At 48.1% G+C, this 6,916-nt stretch overlaps 1 protein-coding gene across 7 annotated transcripts in view; it reads right to left on the reverse strand.

Annotated features, from left to right (window-relative positions):
• CDON (cell adhesion associated, oncogene regulated) overlaps positions 1-5,556 on the reverse strand; it is a 99,260-nt gene extending 93,704 nt beyond the window's left edge. For 6 of the 7 annotated variants that reach the window (XR_013377095.1, XR_013377092.1, XR_013377093.1 and 3 more), the window contains exon 1: positions 5,439-5,556. The gene's annotated coding sequence lies outside the window, so the exon portion shown is untranslated. Of the gene's footprint in view, positions 1-2,069; positions 2,271-5,438 lie in introns of those variants that run through there. The other variant, XM_077894103.1, reaches the window with a different exon arrangement.
• Between the last annotated feature and the right edge of the window lie 1,360 nt (positions 5,557-6,916).

The following is a 6,916-nucleotide window of genomic DNA, read 5'->3' on the forward strand; positions in this document are numbered from 1 at the left end:
TCTCTCATAAAAAATCAAAAATAAAACACATGCACACACAAAAGAACAGTTATCAGTGGATTTGCTTTATGTAAGTGTGATTAAGAGTAATTATATTACCTTCACCCAGTTTTATGTACAAAAATAAGGTCCTGATAACTTTTCTAAGCTAAACCCTAGGATCTGATTGTCAAAAAGTTTAGGAAGAAGTGCTGGTTTTTCTCCCCAATGGCTACATACTCAATGTGCCAATAAAATGAACTACTACAAAAGATGCTATAACAATTTTAAGACCGTAAACAGTAACATAGATGAATCTCACAGACATAATGAACAGTACAAAAAAAACAGATATAAAAGAGCACATACCATATGAATTTGTTTGTATAAATATAGTTTAAGAACAGGCAAAACTAATGTACAGTGAGACTAGTTAGAACAGTGTCTGCCGGCTGGGGGTGGCAGGGTTGTCTGGGAAGGGGCACCAAGGAGCCTGATCTGGGGAATAGTTACCACGCACATGTGCATATGCAAAAACTGAATCTGGCTGTTCACTTAAGTGTCCATTAAGTGTACATTCTTACATTATATGATCAATTAGAAAAACGCAACATTGTTTCCAAACGCCTCTGCAGTTCAACTGCAAAATTAAGAAAACCGTAGCACACCACAACAGCTGGGTGTCCCCACACTGTTACTGGCTTCTGAGAATTCCTTTCTAGCCAGTATTTCAAGGAAATTACTCTGGATCAAAGGAATAAACTAATGTGTCCAGGAGGAATTACTAAAAGTACAGCAGCTAACTCAGAGATGTTTTAGTACATCCTAGCGAAAGATTTACTTTCAATATCCCATGTAATCCCCACGACAGTGGTAGGAGATGCTGTTGTTATCTCCATTTTCCAGATGAGGAAACCAAGACATTGGTCAGGCTGAGTGGCCCGGCTCACATAAAGAAAAAGAGGTGAGCCAGTCTCCAACAGGAATATGTAGCTGAAAAGCAAGCTTTCTGTGTCAAGTTTTTAATTCTGTCTGTGGTGCGATCATCTAAAAATAAAACGGGCCATGCAGTTCCTTTTTTTTTTTTTTTTAATTTATTTTTTATTGGTGTTCAATTTACTAACATACAGAATAACCCCCGGCCATGCAGTTCTAAGCAACAAAACGGTAAGGGGAATGTATCTCAGTTCAGTCATATAACCTGAACCAAGACAGGCACAGTGCTGACTTCAGTGTTTACTCCAATTCATTCAAGAGTCCTTCCTAGGTGGCTGTCCTGGAGAAGGTATACCCAGGATTAAGGTGGGAAAGGCTTAAATGTAGTCTCTAAAAGGCTTCTTTATTTTCTCAACACTCTGTATTGTGAGGAGAATTTGGTAGAGCACTACATGGTGGCCGGACGGAAAGGACTGTGACGCGACGTGATTTTAATCAGGGACAAAAATACATGAAATTAACCATCGGATAAGCCACTGCATTACGCGTCCGTTGAAAACTAGCACTGGAATCCACGTTCACGTTTAACTCTTCTCGGAATACGGAAATCAATTAACTCTACCCTCCAAGACCCAGAGCTGCTCCTCCTGGAAAAGTACACAAGAAACACACTGGACTAATATCCTGAGAAATGCTTGCATCCAAAGATTATTTGGGGCAGCTGGGGGTGGGAGGGAGGGGCCAGGGCAGGAATGCTTCTCAAACACTTTGCTCCAAAGATTTTCAGAGGATATTCCTGATAGACCTATTTTCATTTACTTGCGGCTGTTGGCAAGTCTGCAGAGCAATGCCTTCAAAGACCCTAACAGCCAGAACTCTCAAAAAAAGGACAGCAGGAAAGAGACGTATGTACCCTACATGAATTTAAATTCTCTAAGAATGCAACAAGAAGGCAATAAAATCACATAAAAAACTAAAGAGCACACAACTCGAAGGAGCACTTCATGTCTGCTCCTGAAGCAATCTGCTTCACCTAAAAATCTGATTTTGCTCTCAGCTGAAGGAGTTATTAGAATACATGGGCCCTTGCAGGCAAGACCAAACTGTAACACAATTTCACATCTTTATCAAAAGATCATTCAGAGAAAACTTACCGAGTCCGCGACGTGTATATGCTTGCGCTTCGGAGGGAAAGCAGAGAAGTGACTTTCTGTACTTACAGTGGCGTTGGGTTCAGTGCTAAGAACACATCCCCACACAGTCCTGCTTGCAAGAAAGTTCTGACTAGCAATCTGCCTTCGGGTTGGGCTTTTCTCTTACAAGATAAGCTGTTAAGTCATGCCTTGATTTTAGATCTGCTAACATATGGAGTCTTCTAATGCAGCCTCTCTCCGCCCCCCTCCCTCCACCGCCCCATCACCACTCGGCTCCCCCTCCCTCTCCACACACACACATACACACATACAAAAAAGGCACTGCAGGGCAGAAATTCCTCAGGTGCTCGCTAATGGAATTCCCAGGGTCCTGGAGCCGCTTCGGGGATCAAGAGATCTCATAGCCCCTGCTGGGGTAAGGAGCAGCGAGTCTGTTCCATTTAATCAAATACAGAATGAATTTTCAGCTCTATTCACTAGCTTGTCTCCCGGGCTCTCAAAAGGCACCAGGCAGCTAGAATCACACACATGTGGCTCTTTTAGGCAAGTATAATTAGTTTGATTTTAAAAAGCCACATTAATAATATCACCTCAGGACCATTATTCAGGGGACAGATGACAATGATACTGTATGTTTTAAGCCTGACAATGGGGGGAAAGAGCACAAACAATGACGAAAACCTTGAAGGATTAAAAAAAAAAAAAAACCAACAAACCAGTTTTTCACTTAATTGTAATCCAATATTTTTTTAAATGACATGAAGGATATTCCATACACCATCTTTTAATTTTCACTGAGAAGACTCAAAGCCCTCCCTCCTCCTCAGCCTCTTAAAAGTCAATTAGTGCCATATACACAACAAAAATTTGTAAATGGAATGTTTATAAATAAATGGAATGTTTACATACAATATAAAACCTTGAATAAAAACAATAAAACATTCTCTAATTCAATCCAAGGCAACAAAAGTTGTTGGGGGGGGGGAGAAGAGGAAGCACTAATCAAAAATCACCATAAAATCGAGTTCTTCAAAGCAATCTATTTAGCAACCAGACTCCAAATTCTCTTTCTAATCTAATTAGTTCCTATTAAGTAGTAAGATCATATATCTAAAGAAAGACTACGTGGTACACAACTCATCTGCTCTCCTGATGTATTGTCTTATCTATCCTTCTACATAGTACAAATGCTAATTACAAGGCCATAGCCAATGTAATTACATGTTATAAATAGCCAATTTTTCAATTAGTTGTTTTTAATTTCCTACCCCAGCCTAATATCACTAAGATCAGGTTGAATTCCTAAAATCATTTCCCCAAGATATGCTTAGACACAGTCACCAATTTTTAGTCCCAACTGTGGCAAAAGAAACATCTCTAGAGAAGAACATTTTTACTTCAACTTATATTTTGACAAACTCATAAATGAAATCATCTAGAAAGCTATGAGGGCATAAGGGCAAAGTGGAAAACAGAAAAGCGGGAGAACTAGTCAACAAATTTTACCTGACCTCTTTAGAGCAAAACCCCATAACAGAGGTTCCTATTCCCACATGAAGCCTCCATCTACATATATAGATATATAAATATATATATAGACAGATATATACATACCTTGCTGATGGGGGGTGTGGGGTGGGGGTAGAGGGGCCCTATCTTAAAGTGAACTTAATTCCTTTCTTGCAAAGAAGGCAAAGGGTAAGACTGATTTAGAAGCCAACCTACACAAGCTAGATCAGTGTGCTCCAAGTCCTAAGGGTTCTTTGTACTTCCCGGCTTGAGAGTCAGAGCTGTTTAAGTACTTTCCACAGAAGAGGAGGTTGATGAGAACCACAGCAATCAATCAAAGCATCCCAAGTGAGTTACTACACAAACAATAGCACAGTACCTCTAGTAACTGATTTTCCTGGTTGACTAAACTATTCAAACAAAGACAGATTTCCAAATACTATATCCGAGTTTTTGCATGAAAGTTAAACAATATACACTTGTGTGTGTGTGTGTGTGTGTGTGTGTGTGTGTTTTTATAGAAATATAAATGTTTCTGCTCTACCCACTGCCAAGCACACACCCAGGGCACGTCTTTACAAAATGAAACAGGTTTTCTCCATCCTTCTCATATAACTTCAAGTATGAGGCAGTTTATTTCAACATGTGCATAACAGAAACTACAGTATTTGGTGCCTCTCTGGGTTCCTAAGAATGCTTTCTAGTTAAGCACTAATTTAAAATTTCCAGAAAATTTTTCTTTCATCTTGTCCTAAAAGCTGAACCACGACCCCACCCCACCCCCAATTTCAGCTAAAATAGACTACTTTTCAAAAATGAGCTACAAAATGTCCTAGAATGCTTAGAACTACACTGAGAATAATCCCATTTATTTTCCGGCTCTGCTTCCCACCTTTTCCTCCTTGACACAGCCCTTTAGGTATATGCCAAGTGTCAGCTGGGGAGGCGGAGGGCCACGGTATCAGCGAGGCACAGCGAGGCACGGAAACAGAACTGGCTTCTCTCACTTTTGGCCACTGCCCGCTGAGAATGAATCTCCTGTTAGCTTCGGGTTCAACTTTCTGTTTCTCAAAGTGTCTGCTTTAGGACACACAGAGGCTGACCTTCCGTTGACGAGGTTCCCCTAAACTCTACATCTCCATCGGAAAGCTGCCTTGCCCTGAAGCACCTGCCACCCTCTGGTCGTCCTGACCGAGGAAAGGCGGGCACTTCTGGAGAAGAGCTCCTTTTGCAGAGCCTTCCACCTGACTTGGTGGGGTGAGGGAGAACAATGAAGGCGAGGGCGAGAGAGTCATCTATCCTCCTCAAGTGATTTATTGCTCAAATCCCTAGATGCGGAGAGAAAGCAACAAAGGTCTGGAAGCTGCAGACCGAAATAAATAGCGAGCTGTAATGCATTTAGCAAATGATAATGCAATCCACAGAAAGCTTTACGGAGGGGAAGGAAAAATGCACTCCCTGGGGCTGGGAAGTCGCTGGGTCTGTGAAGGCAGAGAAAGATACATTGTGCAGGACATTTCTCTCGCTTCTCCCCGCACATAAATCACTGTCTCTCGCGGGCGCTCTGCGGGATGGAGGCGAGAGAGGCGAGGGACCCCGCTCCCTCGGGGAAACGTGCTGGCGCCCCCCCTCGCGGCGCCGCCGGCCCTCACCTGCCCCGCGGGCCTCGGTCAGGGGGCGGGAGCGTGCCGCTGACACCTCGGCCCGCCCTCCCTCCCGGCGGCTCCGGGCCCCGGGACCCCCACGGCCGCCCGCGCCCCAGCCGCGCGCCCCGCGCCCCCGGGCTCCCCGGCCCCCGCCCTCCCGGGCTGCGGCGCGCCCCCCCCGCCCCTCTCGGCCGCGCGGACCCCGTCCCCGCACCTCCTGCGCGGCGGCCGGCTCCCAGAGCCACCCCCAGGTCATGCCCCGCGCGCGGGCGGCGGCTGCGGCGGCGGCGGCTGCGATCCGAGCGGGGCCCTCCATGCACCGAGCGGGGCGGCAGGAGCGCGCGGCGCCTCGCACGCCGGGGCGGGGACGCAGGGCCGGGCGGGCGGGCGGGCTGGCGCCGGGTCCCCGCTCTCCGCGCACCGAGCCGCGCGAGCCGGGCACCCGGGACTCGGGGGAGGGGAGCGGGGGCGGGGCGGAGCCAGCGGGGCGCGCCCCCGCGGCCGCGCTCCTCTCCGCCCAGGCGCGCGGCGCGTCCCCGGCGGGCGCGGGGCCAGCGAGCTGCACGCGAGGAGCGGGAGGAGGGAACCGGGCCGGGGGGTGCGCGCGCAGCCTGCCAGATCAGCGGCGGGGGGGGGGGGCGGGCCGTACCAACCTGCGGGGGGGGCTCTGCGCAGGACCGTCCCCTTCCCGCGCGCTCCCGGGGAGGCCGCCCCGAGGAAGGTCGAGCGCGGTCTCGGCCTCGGTTTCGGGTAGTGAGGGGGAGCCGCCTGGGCCGCCACGGAGGCTCCGGGATGCCCGCGCGCTCGCCCTGCTCCCCTCGCGCCCCCCCCGGCAGAGGCGGCACTTCGGCCGGCCCGCGGGTGTCTCCGCGCTCCCAGGCCCCGCCCCTCGCGCGCTACCTAAGGGCTCGGTGGGGCGCGCCCGTCCAGCCCGCTCTTGGCGGCCGCCTGGCCCCTGCCTCCGGCTCGCAGCCGCCCGCGCGCCTGTGGCTCCTGCACCTTTCCAGCACGTTCTGTGCTTACCCTCGTGGGCGGCCTCGCACCGCCCTGCATCCCCATGCACGCGAGCAGGTAACAAAACCCAGAGTCCAGGAGAGGCTCAGTGTCACCTGCCGAAGCTCACGTGGCCTTTGGCCCCCGGAGTCTTCCCAGCTCGTCCTTTGGACCGGCCTCAAGTTATTTGATTTCACTGAACCTCAGTTCAAACAGAAAAAGGGGAAAATAATTTCTGTTTAAAGGTCGTTGGGAAGCATAAGTAGGATACTTGGTGAAAAACACCTGCCACTCACTGGGCATTGGAGGACATGTGACTTCTATAAAATTATTATTATTATTATTACTACTAGCAATTCCTTTTTTTAAATCACTATAATTACTTATTATGACTTTAATTATAAAAGGAGACCTAGTGATACTTGAAATTCAAAAACAGTACCGGGGTGCCCGGGTGGCTGAGTCTACTAAGCTGCGGACTCATGATCTCAGCTCAGGTCCTCATCTCAGAGTGCAGGTTCAAGCCCCTAGTTAGGGTCAATGTTGGAGGTGGAGCCTACTTAAAAAAAAAAAAAAAAACCCTCAGTGCTGAACTTCAGGAAAATATGCCAATCTCCCCAACCTTCTTCCTTTTTTTTTTTTTTAATTTTTATTTATTTATGATAGTCACAGAGAGAGAGAGAGAGAGGCAGAGACATA

This window comes from Canis aureus, chromosome 3 (assembly GCF_053574225.1).
Source record: "Canis aureus isolate CA01 chromosome 3, VMU_Caureus_v.1.0, whole genome shotgun sequence".
Classification (NCBI taxonomy): Eukaryota; Metazoa; Chordata; class Mammalia; order Carnivora; family Canidae; genus Canis; species Canis aureus.